Source organism: Castor canadensis, chromosome 15, assembly GCF_047511655.1.
Source record: "Castor canadensis chromosome 15, mCasCan1.hap1v2, whole genome shotgun sequence".
Taxonomy (NCBI): Eukaryota; Metazoa; Chordata; class Mammalia; order Rodentia; family Castoridae; genus Castor; species Castor canadensis.
Window position 1 is genome coordinate 90,824,561 of NC_133400.1, and position 17,518 is coordinate 90,842,078.

A 17,518-nucleotide genomic window follows, 5' to 3' on the forward strand; every position below is an offset into this window, starting at 1 on the left:
ATACAAAAGAATGATGTAGAGAAATAATGACATAGTACTTACTGAAGAGTTAGACCATGAACCTTAAAATACATATCTGTTAGCTGTTATTCTAGGGCAAAGACAACCATGTATAGAGAATCATTTTTCTTTAGAAAGAGCTGTTTGTGGAGGATAAATATAATGACAATTCTATGATTTATAGACAGGTCTCAAGCAATGTGGGAATTTTTATTCCCTCTATAAGTTTGAATGTTCGCTGTTGCTACCTGCTTGGATAAAATATTATTTTGGGCTTTGGTGATTTTGAAAAAGACTCTAGTTATACTTGTAATTGTTCACTTCAATGTGGGACTCCAAACTATATCACATAATACCCTAAGGTGACTATACTTTTATTAGCTATTTCTTTTATATGATTTCAAAGACAAGCTTTGATCAGAGTCTTTTGTAAACAAAGACAGCCTAAATAATAATTACCTTCTGATCATTTTTTAAGGAGTATTATTGGTCAATAGAATTTATAATATGATCTACCATGATTTTTGTCTTTCATGAATATAATTATAAAGGACTTTGGTACAAAATTAATGGAAGTAAACTCAATTAAGATCTACCTACTCCAATCCTGGTTCCCCTCATACCCACCACATAGATGCAGGAAGTAGGATATTTGATGTGTTTAGTATGGGCTTTTGTGAATTTCAGATCAAGGACAACAACTTTGGAGAACATTTTGACAATTTTATTTCCAGCATAGGTTTGTTCCTGGCAGTTGTAGTTATACTATGAAGAAATATGAGACATCAATATGGCTAAACAAGATATTTGCCCTCTACTAAACAGATGCATGTTTCAAATCACTAGACTCCCATGGTCTCTGGGAAGTAGAACTTTCCCTTTGGTACTCGTTCATTCATTCACTCAAGGGAGACACAAAAGACATATGATAAGTATACCTGTAAACTTTACATTGTAGCAGAAAAACAAAGACTTGACTCTTACATCTCCTCCTGCTATATTTTTTACCTGTGTTGACATAAATGCTAACACACTGCCCCAATGTACATGAACTGTTGATAAAAACACATACCCTGTTTTGCAAAATTGAAGGCCATGAGATACATTTAAAACTGTTTAATTTCCACTAAAATTAATTTGTGGTAACATTTTAAAATAGAAGTCTTCACAATGCATTTAAAAAGACTTTGAATGATGAAAATTTTCATGAATGATGTCACAGACACATTTCTGTGATATACAATGAGATCTGTTGAGCACAATTATAGTTACCAGATGTTTGCTCCTAGGAGACTGGATACAAATATTATTCAGAAATGCCTTTGTGACCTATTTGGGGATTGTGAAATAATGATTGGCTATTTTACAAAGAAGCAGTGAGCTCACCACACCTGAATGCAAACTTGTGACTCAGGTGGTAGAGACTATGGCTGTAGAACTAGTCTGTCGGCTCTTCTTGTTTACTGAATGAGCTCACTTTCTGTTTGCCCCATGAACTCACTATCAGCACAATATATCTCCTAACCAATGGCTTACGCCCTAAGCTTGGTAATGGAGAGCAAAAGTTTACATGCTAGTTTGTTTCAGTTTGCTTATTTTTCTTGAATTACCTGTACAGCAAGTCCTCCAAAATATACTTTCTGAGATGTGTTCCTACTTTTACTTAAGATATTTAGGTTATATTGATTTGCATTGAAGACTGTAATTTAGGCCCACTATAAAGAATTGCTTTAGATAGTTCACGTTCCTGACACAAATAGCTTTTCCAGACGCTGTAGTTTGGATGAAGTGGCAAGATGGGGAGTGGCTAAACTGTGGTCTCATGAAGCCATAAACCAGATATCCATAATTGTGTTTCTATGTTTTTTTGAAATCTCTGTAATTCGTAACTATGACTCCCAGGGAAATTTGTATGTAACTCTACACAATGTAAGAGGAAGCCCTCTTATTAGAGTTGTTATTCTCAAATGAATGCTTTGATTTTACTTGTTTGCCTCTGGCTCATTTCATTGAATGAAAACAAGGCAATCCAATAGGGATTGCTTTGTCCAAATACACCAAATTTTTGATTTTTTTGTTAATTGAGCCATATAATCAGTTAAAAAAATCACAAAATTTTAGTGCTAATTTTCACTTTTACCTCCTTAAAGTTTGTAAACATCTTACTTTATCTTGACAAAATGTTCCCCAATGTATTTCATGAAGTAGTAACAGGGTTTGTGTTGAAGTAAGTTGGGACACATTGCCTGTCCTTTTCTCTCCTCTGTTGGACTCCATGTATATTAGTACATCAAAACACTGAAAAGAAGGGCAATAAAATATCCGGCCGTATTTGCTTAATCTAGAATTTCCCTATTTACTTAGTCTCAAATCTCTTTTGAACGAAATGCCACAAAGAATGTAGATGTACTTAACAATGCTGCTTTAGGGGCTAGCTCTGTCTAATGTGATCCTGATTTGTCCTCTTCTGCACCACTCACATTCTTCTTATGTTCTACACGTATTTCTCTGTAACAGGGACTTTATATTATAATCACAGAGAAAATAAATTCTCCTGTTACATTTTCAAAGTGTGCAGAGTTTGGATTTTTAAAGTGTAGGTTCTTCAAAGCGATATTTGAGAAGTATTACTTTTCAGTGCTTCCTCTTAAATGTATAGCACTGAGTATTCATGAACAGAGGTGAGAGTGACTACCATTTGCACAGACCTTTGGGATGCTGGAGCTCTGTAGCCCTTTCTGTATTTACTACCATGAATGCAAGATGAAGCTAAATCTTCTATGCAATGAAATTTGAGTCTCTGTAAGTTCCAGCTTAGCAGTGGTAAATGTCCTCTTGACTTGCCATAGCTCCAGAGTTTTGCTATTTTGTACTTGGTATCTAGTACATCACAATAGTTACTAGGAACAGTAGTTACCATATTTAAAATACGGTTCAAAACATGGGTTGATTTTAGAATGGTAAAGTCATGCCAATATAATTAGACCTCTTGCTGAAAACCTATTGCTCTATTTCTTTCTTTTAAAATTATTTTGATTCCCTTTCACCTTTTCTATAATGAATGTGTTTGCCTTGAGGTGTGGAGACCTCATCCATATTCTGTTTTAGTTTGTTTTCTTTTTTTTTTTTTTGTTGGTACAGGGGGTTGGAACTCAGGGCCTTGCACATATAGACAAGTAATCTACCACTTGAGCCATACCTACAGCCATTGTTGCTTTATTTTTCAGATAGGGTCTCATGTTTTTGCTAGGGACTGACCTCAGACAATGATCCTCCTGCCTATGCCTCCCATGTAGTTTGGATTACAGGCATGCATGCTTGACTTATTTACTGAGCTGGGATCCACTAATTTTTGCCTGAGCTGGTCTCAAACTGTGATCCTCCAGATCTCTGCCTCCTGATTAGCTGGGATCAATAGGGTGAGCCACCACACTTGGCCCTGCATACATATTCTTCTGACAGGTTCTCCTGTTAGGCTTTGTCATTCACTAATGCACCCTTGAATTCAGCTCTCAATATTTTCAGATCCATGTTGCTTCTTTCTTCCCAAGACATCTATTTAAAAATGGGATAGTCTAACAATTTTCTTGGTTCTTTTATCTGATTCTGTCAATCCACAAAACCTCCAAGGGCAAAAATCCTTTTTGTATCCTAAGAATCAAGCTATGTATGAACAAGAAAACATTGAATAATTGTTCAATAAATGATCAATTTTCTGCAATGTACAATTCTTTATCACCTATATTTGTGTACATTCAAGAATCTTCCAGAGGTTTTTAATACAGAGGAAAATTTATGAAATGAATTGTTAGTGTCTTGTAACTTACTTTGCAATTCATTTTACTTTTAAATATGCTTTTTAAATTTTTATTATACCACAGATTTTACATATCTGACTCTTAATCCAGTGGTAACTTATTTTGATATATGGTATAAGAGTGTATCTAAGTATTTTTGTTCAATCAGTAGCTATTAAAAGGCTACTTTTAGTTCTCAGATGAAACTCTGAAATATGTTATATAGAATCAGTCATGGCTCTGTTTGCTACCATTCACCTGAAAATACTGAAGAATATCCACCCAGAATTTAAGCCCTGGGACCTGCACAAAACCTCATTATCCCATGTCACATCTCAGGTAATAGCGACGGGTGATGGTTATTTACTTAAAAAATTGTGGGCACCTTTTCCTGGTCGCCTTTTAGCTTTCTGATCATATTATATTTACCTACAGTATGCATAATGTAATTAGCCTTTGTTAGACTGCACAAAAATGTACCATTCTAAGCCTATTGATAACAACTACATAAATTGGGAATATACAATAATTTCAGGAATAAAACAGGGAGCCCCAGAAGGAAGTTGCTAACAGTAACTGCTGTAGGAGAGACAGCCTCCTCTCTGGGATTTACATTCCCAGCCATCCTGGCCTCTCTCCATACTTTTACTATCCCACTGTGGGAGGGAATGTTATTATCTGAAAAGGAACTTTGGAGAAGAGCTGGGCATGCATGGGTAAGTCCTTTTGTTCCTCTCTCAGGAATCTACCTGTCTCCAGGATGTTTCTAAGTGGTTCTTGGCTCCATGCATTTATGTAAAGAGCTCAGCCTCTGTCAGAGCAGATCCAGTGATGTTACAGACACCTGTGGTTGGGAGGATAAAGCTCTCATGTTCTAGACTTCATTGCTCAGGTACACAATGTACTTCAATCCTCAGGTGCATCTTCAAATTTAGCAGTAATAAAGCTGGTATTTTTATCTCCATCTACCAAACTTCTGAATCTCTTTTACATGGTTCCATATAGAGGAAAATGAGAGACATTGATTTTCCTTGAATCCTAATGGAAGTTCAAGAATAATAATTATTTGGGGATTGGAGATATAATGCAGTGTACAGTGCTTGCCTAGCATACAACAGGCTCAGGTTTATCCCCAGGACTGGAAAAAAAGTCTTGAAAGGAATTCAGGTATTAGCTTCCTCTATGCTTAAGGATTGGCTTTGGTTTATTTAATTGAATATTAGCAAAGATAAAAGACAACTTTCTGATTTGTCACTTCCTGAGATCTCATATATTTGCATTTAAGGGTACTTAGAAAGCTTCAACATCCTGAGAGTATGCACCTCTGTCTTCCCTTATTACCCTTCAATTCTCACAAATCATGTTTTAAAAGTTCTTAGTCTTATAATAAAATGATTTAGCTTTCTTTTATGTTTTGGGAATATTCTGAATTTCATCTGGTGTGCATTCCCTTTAAATCTAGGGTGAATAGAGTAGGGACATTGCCACCTGTTTGTTGTGGGGCTTAGAAATGTTTCTCAAGCTCCTGATGGACGTATGAGCATTCACCTAACACTCTCTAATAGCAATATTTCACAGAAATTGTCGAATGCTTCTGGTTTCTTTGCAATAGTCTTAAAGTGATAAATTGCCAGACAGTAGGTTCTATAATACTGGCATATTGTGCCTCCCAGTTTCAGCTGAGGTATTATCTTCCTCCAGCCCTAGACTGTGGGCTCTAGAGAGTAAACACTCTTTCTTATTAATAGTTTTGTTATAGACATGTATCATAGTATTTGATATATAGCTGACAATAATAAATATGATTAGAATGATATTATTAATCTGCCAATAGTAAATATAGTCTCAATAAAAAAATCTAAAAGTAAAATTCTACATTGAATAAACATCTACAGAACTTTACTGTGATATGCATGATAAAAAAAGTATTTCTCACTTTTTTTAAAATTTATTCTCATTTTAAGATTTCAGAATAAATAAATGAATATGAACCAGCTAATTTTTATTGGAGCAAAGTATCATTGGTTAACTTCCAATCTCTTCATCAGGAAGCACTGAATTCCAATCACAGATCCTTTCTGAGCACAGAGATGAATGTGACTTAACCAGTCAATGCCAATGAGGTTGGGATGTTACAGATAAATGTGGAGGTCGATGCTAATTGTACTTTGAAAGCTCTCTCTTCTCATTCTTTCTTTGGAATTACCTGCCTTAGGGAGCAAGTATTTTCCTAAGCTGCTCCATGGCCAATGTTTTATAGGAGCTCTCCTTCCTGAGAAGTCCTAATTTAGATCAGCATGGCTCTGACTAGGTGTAGGGGGCACTTTTACCATTCAGAATCAGGAAGCCCTTGGCCCACAAAATAAGCCACACTTGTCTGTCAGCCTTATTAAAGGTCATGTTTTCGTCTCTTGTCAACCATATTAGTATTTTTTTCTTCAAGACCTCAATCAGACCAAGGAATGAGCTTATGCTCCTATTCAGGCCTGTGCAATCCCAGGAAGAATGTACTGGGTTCTTTCTGAGTTAAATTATTCAAGACCACTGCAGAGAAGGGGCCTAAACAATGTCACCATTGCTTTGTCACTTGTCTTCAGTTTCCTGTCACCACCTCAGCATTCTGTTCTGTAGACCTGAGCAATAATCATATCAGTGACCACTATTTCTTCTGCTGGGACAAAGATGTGTGTGCTCCTAAGCTGTATACCCCAAAGGAAAGGAAATCCTAAATTAATCATTTGTGAAACATGTTCCCTTTTACTGTTTCTCAATAATGAATGAGTTGCAGAATCAATAAAAGTACAGACTTACTCAGAGTGTAATTACTCAAGCTCATTTGGCATGTGGCTCATGCCAAACTGTTCAGCTTGAGTTTAAGTTCTAATCAAACAGGCTGGCCAACTACACCCAAACCCATCTTAATTCCACTACCTTTCACATATCATTCATGTGATTCTCTATGGAGCATCCCTCTGTCTTTAGAGTCCTTCTTCTGCTTATAGTCCCTCTTCTGTCTTGTAGTGAGGGTAGCAGGACCACAATTTCAATTCTGTTTACCTGTCCATCTTTTCCCATTACCCTGAAAGGTATGCAAAGAGAAATCATACCTTAATATTTTAAAAAATCTAACTTCTAGCACAGAGTTTTGTAAAGAACAATATCAAGATGCTGACCAGAGGACATCTTGATATATAGTTATACATGTTCTCATGTTTTTCTAAGGGATTAGGAGTAAAACTGACAAAAATGTTTAAAAATTGGATGTTTCCTTGTTTAAAAACGCTTCTTATGGAAAAATACTACTCAGATACTAAAAAGACTGAAATAACCTAAACTAGTTATTTTATTTATTTACTTAATTATTTACTCATGTACTTACTTAATTTTTGGTGGTATTGGAAGTTGAACTCAGAGCTTTGTGCTTGTTAAGCAGGTACTCTACCATTTGAACCATGACTCTAGAAGTTTTTGTGTGAGTTATTTTTAAGATAGTACTCAGACCAGCATAACTGGGCTAGCCTGGACCACAATCCTACTATTTGTGTTTCCCTGAGTAGCTGGGATGACGGACACATGCCACTGTGCACAGCCATTGTTTGAGACTGGGTTTGGCAAACGTTTTGCCTGGGGTGGACTTCAACTGCAATCATCTTGATCTCTGCCTCCAAAATAACTAGGATTGTAGGCTTGAGGCCTAGCTAAGCTATTTATTTTAATATTGTTTTGTGCTCCATGGAGCTTTTACTTAGTCTGGTGAGGTAACTTTGAAAGGCCAGTGATGTCATCAATTTCTCTGAGCTTAGAAAATCATTCTTTGCCTCAGTTACAGTGTTTGTGAAATTAGAGATAATGAGTGCTGCAAAAAATATTGACAAAACCTCCTTGATTTAAAAGTTTCATGACTGAATGCTGTCAAATAGTGATTTCAAGCTTATTTTTCTAAGGTTTTGATGACCCTATTAGTGATGAAGGATAGGAAGCATGGCCTTACTATTTGACAGTTGGGTATTTCTATCTCCCAAATCAAGCTGGTGAAGTTGAATATTCTGCCCATATTTAGCTCATGTCTCTTGTTTCCAAATAATTCAACCATGCCATGGAAAGCAGTATTTGCTCCAGCCTATTATCATGTAGCATGCTCACAGTCTTACAAAATGATAGGATTTTTCATTTCAGCAAACCATATTTAAATCACCATTGTATTTCTTATCTAGCTACCAAGTGGTAATTTGGTTTGCTGCTATCAATGTGAATTTTACATTTTTGACTCTTTACTCACAAATTTCTTATCGACTATTCCCCCAAAAAAATACTGCACTCAAAGGTAATGTAATACTAAAGGGAAATATCTGTGCTGCAGAAATAATTCAGGAAAAAGGTGAAAGATAGTTTGACCCGGGGATTTGTCTCACTGGTCTCACTTTAAGTACTGTGATATACCACATTCTCTCTCTCTCTTTCTCTCTCTCTCTCTCTCTCTCTCTTTCCCTCTCTCTCTCTTTCTCCTAACCCCTGCTTCTGTGTCTTCTTTCTAAGACAAGGTCTCATTTTGAGACCCAGGCTGGTCTTAAAATCAGGACTCTCTTGCTTCTACCTTCTGAGTGTTGGGATTACAGATGTGCATCACCACACCCAGCTACCATGTCCTTTGCTTTAAGTTAACATGGATCTTTGTTCAAATAACTTCTATTTCCTACTTTTCTGCATTTGTAGTTTCACCTTTCACATCCATGAAAGTAATATTAGAAATATTCTAAATTACTAGATCTGTCTCTGTTTGTAATCTATTTTCTTTGGATACCTTTATTTATAGTATTTAAACATCCCCTGTTCCAGCAATTAAAAGTAGACTGAAAATCAAATTTCATTCAGTTTAGGGACATCAACACATATGCAGAACAATTTCTATGCAAGGTAAAAGTCTAGGAGAATGATTGAGCATATGCTCTTCCATTTATTTCTTGTTTCCCATGGTAGTGTGAAGAAGTTTAGAGCTCTGTGTATCTTGTTTAGATGGGGAAACACCAGGTAAAATGGTCTTTAGGTTGGGAGGACCCTACCTGTTTGTCCCTCCACCAGGCAGATGGGAGTGGAACTTTAGAGAACTAAGGTTCTATTCAGAGTCACAGAAGCACCCTTCCATATTCTGTTTCTTACAGGATCTGACATTCAGCAGCAGGTCTGAACATTGCATACCACATCCTGTACAGAAACTGTGTCATACATGGAAATAAAGAAATCTTTATCCTCTCAGAACCGGAACCTTCCTTTCACTATTATCAGCAGATCCTCTGTTACCATGAAACTATATACCAGTGAACTGAGTGTATTATAAATTTCCCTATTTATTCTTCATCAAATCTGACCACCTTACCTCAGTGTGTTTTCAATAATATTTCCTGATTCCCTTTGTTGTTTCAGAATATATCTTCACAGTCAAGAATTATTATTGAAAAGCAAATGTTTATAGTGAAATCATGTAATCCTGGTTTAAATGTTCCTTCAAATTTTAATTATGTCCATTCTTCCAATGTCACTTTTAGCACATCACATCACTTTCTGACTGTCATCTGCAGTGTCCACAGGTCTACAAGACAGAAATTGACCTCTTGTTCTCATCCCAATGTTCCTTGGAGGCCAACCATCAATTGCTGTCACTCCCTCACTAGCTTCCTGTGCCTAAGTAATGTTCTTGGGAGTGCCTCTTTCACCAGACACCTCCCTTCCAGATTCCATCCTCGATGACTGTGTCAACATCATTTTTTCCATGAAAACATTGTTTGATTAGCCCACCAATTTCTGAGGCCCAATGAGCCTGCTTTTGTTTAACCTGCCTTATAATGGTCATAGAGTGGGGAAGATCAAATAATTCCCCTAGCGTACAAGACAGGACTTATTACACAGATTAACCTAAGGCAAAATAGCAAAAATGTTTTTGAGCAAGTTGGTGATCTATGCAGGATTCTACTCCAATGTGAAGTAATGACACTTCAGGGAATCTGGCGTCAGAAAGTCCATTTCCAGGTTTCACTTCTGGGGACATGAAGCCCATGACCTTGAGCATTTGTGTCCAAGTCCACTGGGGACTGAGACCACAGCAAGACAGTGCTATCCAGACCTGACATAGCAGTAAGCTTAGAACCCCCCCATTCCTGCTCCAGAGAAAGAAGAAATGAGGGAGCTGAGTCTGCAGGGGCAAGGATCCTGGATGGTGTTCAACCAGGCTTTTAAAAAAGTTGCATTCAATAAATTTTCTTAATGTACATGCTGGTTACTAAAAGACAGTAAAACCAACATAATGAAATCAAGGCTATTTACATTTTTAAAATATGCGAAACTTTTTGCATATGGCCAGTCTCGCTCCTTCTATTTTTCTTAACAAAAAGCAAATTCCATTCATTAATCTCAATCAATCAAAAAGGAAAAATGCATTTTGTAATTATGCTGCTATACAGTCTTGAGGAAAAAACTACCCTCTATTGATTATTACTGTAATAAATATCCACTCATTTGATTGTTACAAAACAAATTCCAAGTTGTAAGGACATAACTTTTTTCAAGTTAGACATTTTATCATTATTTAAATTATTATAAATATAAGCTTTGAGCCAGAACACTTTTTTCTTATTAATTGGCTCACTTGTCATTCCAGCCCTATTTAGGAATTGCTTACAGAGCTTTTTTTTTTTTTTTTCTGAATCAGTAGGGCAAAGTCTATAACTCCAGGAAGAAGGAAAATTTTACCAGTAACTGATTGTGTAAATGTAAAAGGCAATAAACACTTTTCCAAAGCAGTAGATGAATCTCTATATTCCAGTAGCTTCAGTGGAAGTGTCTCCTCCCCCAAGTGTTGGTCAACCAGGGAAATACTCAGGGTTTTCTTTTTCTGTTCATGTGTATGTATACATACGCATATGTAGAATTTTCTTTTGTCTCATAAGGTTGTGTCCCCATTGTATGTAAAAGTTAAAAGCTCTATGCCTACAAACTGAGTTCACTTAATAGTCCAGGTCACTGTCACATCAGCACTGCCAAATAGTAAGAAAGAATCACTCCATCTGTTTCCTATATGAGCTGGTTGCTAGACCCATCAAATTACCAAGTCTATGAATTCTTCTCAGTCAATTGTTCTTTCTTCAACTCACTACTACTTTATTCGCTTCCTAGGCTGACTATTTGAAGGATTCCTTGCTCCAGCATAGGAATTACCATTTATGGTCCTTGAAAATAGACGGTGAAATCTTTTACATTCTGTTTAGAAAACAAGCAGGAAATGAGAAGCTGGATATATATTCAGTTTATCTTTCAGAATCCAGGAAATACAGTACTTAATCCCATCAATTTTTAAAACTATTCTGTTCTATGCCGGATATCATTAGTAATAGTATGAAGATGGAGGATAATTAACATTTAATTATGAATTAATGTTTAACATTTCAGCCAGAATGCTAGATACTTTACATTTTGTCATTCAGTTTAGTCCTTAAGACAATTTATTGATGAGATAAAACATTTTCTAATTTTCTTTGGAGGAAACAGCATTCTGAGGTTTTGAACCACTAGTCCATGAGTACACATCAATGAGTGGTGGACACAGAATTTGAACTCCCACTTCATTTGCTCTATCTTCATACTTTTTCCAAGGATTCTCCAGATTAAGCCAGCCTGAACCAGCACTGATGTCTTCACCTCTCCTATTCTCACACCACCTGAATGTTCTATACTCTATCAGCACAGTAGAAAGCAATGAAGAAACTTTAAGAGTTCTCCTAAATAGAGGAGATGAAAAAGATAATCATTCTAATGAATTTTAAATAGTTGACCATTTCCAAATGGGTTAGCAAAAGTAGTTTCCTTAATCTGTTATTTGGATTTTTAAAAATGATATTCTTCAAGAAAGGCTAAGGAAAATATTAATGTTCCCTTCCTGAACTTTCACAGATTTTTTAGGGGGCTATGGGGATTTGAAGTCAGGGCCTCATGCTGGCTAGGCAGGTGCTTTACTACTTGAGCCATGCTCTCAGTCCTCTGTGTTTGCAATTCTTTTTTGGATAGGGTCTTATGCTTTTTTACCTGGGGCAGCCTTGTACTGTTATGATCACCCTAACTATGCCTTCCACACAGCTTGGATTACAGTATGAACACCATGCCTGGCTTGTCTGTTGTGATTAGCCTCACTAACTTTTTGCCCAGGATGACCTCAAACCACAAGTCTTCTAATCTCTACCTCCTAAGAAGCTGGAATCACAGCATGCACCATGATGTCTAGCATAGTTTTCTACTTTTTATGTCACTCCTACATAATGTCACTGGCACATATAACTGCTTTGGTAACAGTATCAGATAGTGATCTTTAAATATAGAATAGCGAACTTTAAATATAGAGCAGACTCTGTTTTCAGTAGTGTGAGCAGGTAGACCCCTAGGCTGCCTTTCTTGCTGAAACCATCTAAAAATGTTAGATAGAACATGAGACTAAAGGAGTGGAAGGAGAAAAAAGAATAAAGAAGAACTGGCAAATATGTAAGGAGAAATAAATATTAAATATTTTAAATAATTAAATCCACTTTTCAACCTTTGACAATGTAAGAGTCCTAGTAAATGACTCTACAGTTACCATGTTGAGTCTGTTTTGTCATTTCTCAGAGGAGTTTTAAAAACACAGGACTCATTAGGCAAGCACTAAGATTCCTTTCCCCTAAACACACTTAACTTATTAAGGAAATTTGTTGAAATTCTATGAGAGATCAATGAGGGTGCATGAGACTTGGAGATGTATCACATTATTTCATCAATATCAATTCAGGGACAGTCTTGCCTTATCTACTATTCACACATTTTCTTTTCCATCTGCTAGATTATATTTTAAAAAGTATTTCAGACATCATAGAAAGTATAATCAATTTATATTTTTAAAGATTAGAAATTTTATGAAGTATAACTACAACACTGTTATCGTCAAATACACAACTGGTGATCAAATTTTCCTAAGTAGTCTCATGTGACAATTTTAATTTCATTTTTATTTACTAAAGTTGAGCTCAGTGTTACCATTGGTTGTGACCAAACAAATATTCCATTTCTGGTTCCTTTCATAATATTTCTAGTGAGTTACCTGAGCAATCATTCTACAGTCTTTACTGTTCAAACATCTTCACCTTTGTTCATGGCAAGAAAATTGTTTGGTCATGATATGCCTGAACCGACCACATTCCCACAGAGAAGCTTTGAGGAGGATGGTTTTGTGATTGCCAGAATATTATGCCAACTCAGCCTCACACGTTGCTTATGAATCAGTGTGTGCAGTTGTGCACATATCCCACTTCCTCCCTGTCCATGACCTTGTGCCTGCAATTGCATTTTGAAAACATTAACCTCCTCTTGGAGATAAGCACCTTCAATCTGCTTTACAGCCGGCTTGGCAGTGTTTACATGTATTCCTCAACTTGCTATATGTGCAGATATCTGAATCACTTCAGACTACTTATGGCACTTTTAGATCAATATTATATGGCCATTCTCACTGGCACAAGAACTATACAAAGCTATTATGCCTGAACTTAAATCACAGGATATGATTCAACAGGGACATCAAAATAACAGGAATGGTTAGACAAGCTCTTGTGTAAACACTAAGCAACCACTTTTCTCTTTTTCATTCTTTAAAGATTTATCTTAAAATTCCAAAATCTGAAAACCTCACTCTAGTAAAGATGTATGTCATGTTATTCATAAACAGTAAATTAAAATTTGAATCTGAGGCAAGTCATGCTTCATAGACTGTGGCCTTTGCTACAGCAGTTGGCTAAATACTCCTGGAATTCAGATAAACAAGACAACTGGGAAATTCAAATTTAGGAGTATTTGACTGAAGCAATGATGAGGAAGGCCAATGGAGAAAAATTCAGTGAAGCAGAGAAGTATATTATCCTTAACCCCAGGTCAGATTTGCCCACAAAATATCGTCTGCTACGTATAAAATTTACTCTATTTAAGCTAGGAGAATAATCTGTTTGTCTGAGAAACAGGCTTCTTTCTCCTTCTAGCTCACTCACCAAGCCATGCACTCTCTTTAATGGTCTTGAGGTAGGAAATAATTGGAATTTGAGCAACAAGGGCAACAATTTTAAGGGGCTTATAAAAATTAAATGTAAAGCCCATTAACAAATGGGTTTCATACTAGAGGTCCTGGAGAGGTGACCCATTGAACACGTTTCCTCTGGGCAATGCTTCTAAAACCAGGAGCAGTACCTTACTCACACTTTCTATTAGAATGTGATATCCTCTTGCACTTCTTTTGATTCAGAGTCCCCAAAATGTAAAAGTGAATTAAGGAAATGAATAAAAATATTATGTAAGACAGGAAACGCATAAATGGGTCATACTTTTCCCATGCAATAATTTAAATTAGTCATTTTCATTTATCATTATTTGTATATGCTGTGGTTTGAACTCAGGGTTTTGCACTTGCTAGGCCAGAGTGCTATCAGGTGAGCTATGTATTTTGCCTTACCATTTGCTTTTTAAGAAACTTTCCAAGTCAATGAATCCATTTTCCCTGAGCTACAACACAAAAAATAATTGTGACAAATGATACTTAAAAGTAAAATTGAAAAAAAAATCAGCTTGAAAGAATCTTTCTTTTGAATTAATTTAGATAAAGGAAAAAATTTAAAAACATTTTTTGGTATTTTATATTATTTTTATGTAATTTTAATTTTAGGGACAATAAAATTCACTTTCTTTTGCATACAAAAGAAAATTTGTCAAATTTGCAAAATTTGACAAGTACATGGGCATGTAATCATCACATAACTGAACTATAGATGAGAACTTCAATCCAATTTAGAAATGATATTCATAGACAAACCTTATGTCTATTTGCCCCTGTAATTGTTTCTTTTGCAGAATCATGTATAAATAGAATCATACAGATGTAACCTTTAAGTCTGGTTTCTTTTATTTAACATAATCCATTTATGTCTTTATTATTAGTCTTTGTTTTCTGTCTGCATTTCTTGCATTTAGGACTTCTCCTGGGATATTGGGTGGAAGTAGTGAGTGGATAACTTTTCATCATTTCCAACCTTTTGGGAAAGCACTGATTTTCCCATTAAATTATGTTAACTGGGTGATTTATAGATTCTCTTATCAGATTAAGGTAGTTCCCTTCTTCTTAATTTGCTTAAAGTTTGTGTATCTATTAATATAATTAGGATTTTTATTATTTTGTCTGCAAATATTGGAAGTTTAACTGACTTTTAAATGTTGAAATAATCCTGCTGTACTAAGATCAGACCTACTTGGTTTTAATGCATTAGTCATTTTTATCTTGCTAGGTACTATGTGCTTATATTTTATTAAGGATATTTGCATTTATGAGAGATACTGGTCTTCAGTTTTTTTTTTTTATTTTAGATGTCTTTGATCTAGGTATCAGCACAATGAGGCCTCATAGATAGAGTTGTGAGAGCATTCTCTTTTGTTTCCTGTGATTGTGTTTTCTTACTTCTATTGCTTCCTTAACATATAATACATTAGTGGATTCTGAAGATGTAGAATGAAAACGACCATGGGAACTATGTTATCAAATTGCTATGGCTCCATTCCAAATAACTTCTTTTACATAACAGGCAATAGACTAGATTTGCCCATCCCATGCACCATAGTTTACTAATCCTTTATTGAGATTATCAAGTTTATCGACAGAAAGCAATTTCTAGTTTTTCCTTATTATACTTTTAATGTACAGTTGTAACCTTCCTTTGTTCATGAGAGTAGTAATTTGTGTCTTTTGTCATTTTTTGCCCTTGTTAAAAACATGTCAATTTTACTGATTGTTTCATAGACTCTCCTGTTGGTTTCACTGATTTTTTTTCTTTCCTTTTTTTTTTTCGCAATTTCATTGATGTTGGCTCTCTATTGTTTCCATCATTCTGCTTGTTTATTTGCTCTTCTTTTATTCACATGATGATATACATTTGGTTTCACAAGTTGAAGCTTAAGTTATTGCTTTGAGACTATCTTTTTTTAAAATATAACCATTTATGCTGTGAATTCCCTTAAAGCACTACAGCTCATCCATTTTTATTTCTTATATTTTAAATTTCATTCAGTACAAAATATTTTCTAATTTCCTTGAAACTTTCTTATATATTTTTGGTTTATTTAGAAGTATGTTGTGAAATGCAAAATATGTGGAGATATTCTACATATTTTTCTGTTATTGGTGCCGGGTTAAATTACATTAAAACCATAGAACATAATTTGTCTAGCTCAATTCTTTAAAATTTGTTAAGATTTGTTTAGTGGTTCAGTATTGGTGAATGTGTTATGAAGATTTGAAGATGTGTATTTTGCTATTGGTAGCTGGAATTTCGTTAATTAAATCTAATTGTTTCATGGTATTGTTTAGGTAGTTGTTTATGCAGCCTGGGTCTCAAAAATCTATCATCTATCTATCTATCTGTCTGTCTATCTATCTATCAGTCTATCATCTGTTTAGCTATCTGCTTATCTATCTAAAATATATATTATACATGTTAGATTATATTTACAATATATTATTTACCTTTGTTGATGTATTGCCAAGGCTATACATTAAAATCTGACATCAGGTTTTAAGCAAATGCCTATAATAGGCATTCACATTTTATTTTTAGTATTTTCTAAGGATAAAATCATCTAAAATAATTCCTATTGTTAAGTAATGAGAACGTCAGTTGAATAATGAATTGTTTTGGTTTGAGGTCAGTTTTCTTTCATAAGCATTTATATCCAAGTTACCTTGGCCTCCACCTGGCATCACCATGCTGTCTCATTCTTGTGTTCTTGGTGTAATAGTTCCAGGCTGTCAGAGAAGCCATACAAAGAGAAAAGAAAAGCTCTAGGGGAGATGGATATCACCGAGTAATTATAGGATTTACATTAGAATCAAAATCAGGAATTCCAACACCTGCCAACTTTTGATCACAGATTTAAAAACAAAATGTCAGTGAATGGAAGGAAGATCTGATGTTTCCAGAGACAGAAATCTGTTGGTTTACTATGAAAACCAAACACAAACAAAGCTAAGAGAACAAAAACTGCAATTGAGTCAATATTTTTTTTTTCTTTCCTTCGTCCTTAATTATCTCCAGATTTGTTGAGGTTTCTTCCTCTTCCTCCCTTTGAGCCACACTTCTTACAATATTCCCTGAAAAAATATACAAAATGCTGTCAGGAATAAAAAACATTGGTGAGGGAGATGAAATAGAGGCCTTGCTTCTTGTTGTATCTCTGATGTTGTCTCATTAAGTAGCTTTGTGATGCTGGTAGTTCAGAGCATCAGTTTCATTTTCTTTTTTATGTTTTTCTGTGTTTGTTTTATACTTTCAGCTATAACTATATGTATGTTGATACATATATAATCTACACTTCTGTGTACACACAAATTCATATGTAAATCTCTGTGTACACACATATATATATCTTCGTATACATAAGTAGAAATATGTATCTTGCTAAAAACACATATAGTTACATATATAAATATGTGTCTGCTGTAAACATATTGATTCGATTTCTTATTCTTGGTTGCATTATCAACAACAATAGTCCTGGAAATTAGGTACATGGATCTCCTTTAACTGAAGGAATCAAAATGAAAGAACTTAGTAAAGTTATTACGTATCCCCCTTTCAAAAAAAAATTAGAATTGTATCCCCCAGCAATTCTCTGGT